This window comes from Berghia stephanieae, chromosome 7 (assembly GCF_034508935.2).
Source record: "Berghia stephanieae isolate SIO BIC M18660-M18661 chromosome 7, UCSD_Bste_1.3, whole genome shotgun sequence".
NCBI lineage: Eukaryota > Metazoa > Mollusca > Gastropoda > Nudibranchia > Aeolidiidae > Berghia > Berghia stephanieae.
In genome coordinates this window covers 12,286,508-12,290,434 of record NC_088366.1, presented here as the reverse complement: position 1 = coordinate 12,290,434, position 3,927 = coordinate 12,286,508, and positions in this window count along the sequence as shown.

The window sequence follows — 3,927 nt, the reverse complement described above, 5'->3', positions numbered from 1 at the left end:
CTGGGTTTTTTTTTCCAATTGTTTTGTGATTCAATTTTAATCCTTTCACATCGAAACTGTTTCTTCTGGGTGGGGATCCTGACCTCCCATAGTGGGCAGGGAGGTACATGCTGTGTCTTCTATCCCCCCATACCTGTTTTCCAATTGTTTCCTGTCATTGTCTTGGAATGAGATTACTTAGTTTTGTCCTGATCCTTGCCGGAGTTCCTTGACTGGGAGGGAAACAGTCGAATGTATAGTTATAGTTTTGGGAGATATTTTTTTTCCTTGTAAATCACAGGCGTTTATTGCTTTCAGTTTAGTTCGCCAGGTAAATCTAGCCAGTCTAGTGATGATGAGTCATAGCTTTACACTGAGAGAGGGAGACAATTTTTTCGCCGTTTTGATCGATTTTTTCTGAATTTCAAACTAATGTAGTATTACCGTTATTAAGTGTAGCAAAAATATTTTTATACTACCAAACAGTTTATTAACAGAGTTTTCATTGATTTTATAATCATAATTATGATGCTGTTAAAAATCAAGAGGGATAACCCATGAAATTGATACATAAATTTAAGTGAATTAAAATTTTTAAGAGAATATTTTAACATGTTCAACACTTAAGATTTTAAAATGAAAGTAATGGAAATAATGTTGAATATCTGTAGAATGTAGACATATAAATTTTATACCAGTAGATTGAGGCGTTTTTGAGATATCAGTTCACCTGTACGTAAAAGTAATAATTTTGAGTAAGGTAAAATTGAAATCCAATCACAGCATTGTCTTAATAGAAATTTTTTAATAAACCAGTAACATAGTCAAATGTGATTCACTTATATTTATCCCAGAATCAACGAATTATAAGAATTCCATTAAAAATTGTTATATAATGACATTCATTTAAAGACAATCAAAACCACTAAGAAAATCTGAAGAGTTCTTATAATTTTCATAACCTTATTTTTGAGATATCCATGCCCATTACTTTTTTTCATGTACTAGACATGCACCTCTTTTAATTTTGTGTGTCATATAGACTGCATATAGCACATCACTGGTGAAAGATTAGGATCATATTCACCTCATTAAGTATTGTTTCTTGTTCATTGAACCAAAGGTACCAATACCTGCATCGCATTTCTTTAAATTATGTATCAGTGAGATACATTTCTCGCAAATTGAAATATTTAAATATGTCAGAATTTCACATTTATATTTATAGCAATTGTTGATAACGTCTAGAGTCTTTTAATCCTCTCAGCACGGCTCTGTACTCTTTCACAACAAATTCGACATATTTCATTTGTACTGGTGTGATGACCGTCTTCAGTGTGTCTCTCCATAACCTGAACAGAACTTAAATAAGTAAATTTAAGAAATATCTAAAATTTCCGCTTAAATTCAATGAAATCAAATTAAATAAATGTCTCTTATCATCACTAGACTATCTAGTTGTATTATTGGGTTTCTAAAATATCATGAAATATTCTCTTTGTTGGTAACAAAAATAATTATTGAGATTCCTTTCCACACCCTCTATTCTTAAATCCCTGAATCTACATAATAAAGTATATATCATATGAAAGATAATTTTATCTACTTTTCTCTGATCCCTCACACTTGATGGTAAAAAGTGTTGGTTTGATATTTTGAATTTTTAAATTTTTCTTAAACTTATAATTTTAATATTTATTTCATAAAAAACTCTGAATATTCAAAAGAGCAAAACACAAACTTATCATTTAATGATGTAAATAAAAATAATTGCGTCTTGTAGAGGAAAAATTGGCCTTTCCATCCATATGTTTGAAAATTATGAAAAAGATGCTGCGTCCACAACGGGCTGAGAAAATTGAGTATTTTGATGAAATTTCTACTACTCTCTGCCTGAGAGAAATTCAAAGCGATGAGATTTACCTGCAGACATAATTTATTGCCAATGCACGCCGTCTTGACAACTGTTATCATTGTGGTTGACGGTGGATTGTTTACATTACTTGACGGTAGCCAGTGAGGGAAGAAGTAACTAAAGTGAAAGTTTGGGCCCTATTTAAACGGCTGTGAAATCATCTCTCTGTTATGCATTGTATTATGTTTAGTTTACATATTATATTATATGATTGGTAAACATTTGAGTGTATTCCTCTTAGTTGGGACCTGTGCTTGTGTCTGGATGAGACTTTTAGGTGATCTCAAACTAAGTACTTTAACGGTGTGCTCTTGGAATCTACATCTGTTCCCTATTTGAACCCGTTCCCCTTTGTCTTACCTTTTCTTTTGTGCTTTAATTGTAATTCTAGAACTTTTTACTATCCTATTCTCTTCCTTTTTACTGGCGCTGATATGACCTTAATGTGTTGCAAGCGCCGTAAAACCCTTAAAAACAAAACAAAACAAACTGTTTCTTTTTATAATATACCATGTTTCCTTCATCTATCACAATTCAGTTTTATGTTGGGGTGTGGGGATCCTGGTGCTGAAAATTGGATTTACAAAGTTAGTTTAAACTAAGCCCTAATACGCGGGTGGTTGGATGGGAGCATCACCCTTGAATCATTTACCTATGATGTTCGCATGGGTGTACGATCCGATAGTGATGTCGTTTCTTCTTCTCTTTACTAGCCTATCCTGCTTCTTTGGTTTGTGATTGTATTTTTGACAGGGGATTTTTTTTTCCTGTAAATCTTCTGCCTGTTTGTTCTTGGTTATTTATAATTTAGCTTATGATATCTTTAGGTTATGATTTTGATTTACATTTGTACTATTTTTGTTAGATTGCTTGTTTTTTTGTTTCAGCGGTCTCTCATATAACCTCAATTGTGTTGGAAGAGACCTAAAGCAACAAACAAACAACAAACAAAGCCCTAATACGCTTCAACAGTCATAACATCACTTCCCTCGTAATGACGCATGGTAACTTAGTAACTGGCTCTAAACTATCGGAACAATGGCGGACGCCCTTATAAAATATTTCTCCGACGAGCATAAAAGCATATCCAGAGGGGAAAAAAAAATAAAATCTGATCATGTTTTGACTTTTACACATTCTGATGACAAGACATGAAAAGTTTTTGCCAGCATGAAAAATAAAAAGTAACGATTTTCTTTGTTTAGAACCACGATGGCTGCTGTTGCTGGGCGACATGACATCAGACTATTGAATCCAATTAACCAGTAGATTTTTGACGAATCAAAAAGTGGAATTTGTGACACACCTTCACACGTGCTCGGACAAACGAAGTTGGTTATTTATAAACAATAACGTGAATGAAATTGTCTTCTATCTGATCATTGTTATTGTTGTCAAATCGCCAAATGAGTGACTAGTTATAACACGATTTTCTCAAGCAGATTATAAACGTTTAAGTTGGTTTTATTCATCAAGTGGTAGAACAGTGGGTATTTTACTTAGATGCATACCATCGGTAGTAAAAGCTGTCGAGTTTGCTATGTTTACCAATCACTGCATTGTTTATATTGTGACAGACAGACGTCAGAGAGGCATGGTTATCTAAGTGTCTATTGAAGACAATAAATGTGATTTCCTGAATAGCAAAAGATTTAAATTTTGAAACTTTAAATTATTGTGCTTTAAACTCAGTTTTATCGGTTTAGCTCTTGTCGGCATATTGTGCTTTAAACTCAGATTTATCGGTTTAGCTCTTGTCGGCATATTGTGCTTTAAACTAAATTGATCCACCTGGGTTGCATGTGAAAAATGTGTGCATTTATTTGTGCATTTCCCCTAGTCACAACAAACACTTTCAACATTGTATATTCCCGTGTTCACACTTTATTTTAATTTGGCATCAAAGTAGCTCTTTCTGTGTGTTGATAATCAATCAAAACTAAGGTACACAAACAACTCTGTCACGTATGTTGTATAATATGTTTCTTCTTGGTGGTCACCTGGTGGGGTTCCTGACCTCTGGGCAGGGAGGT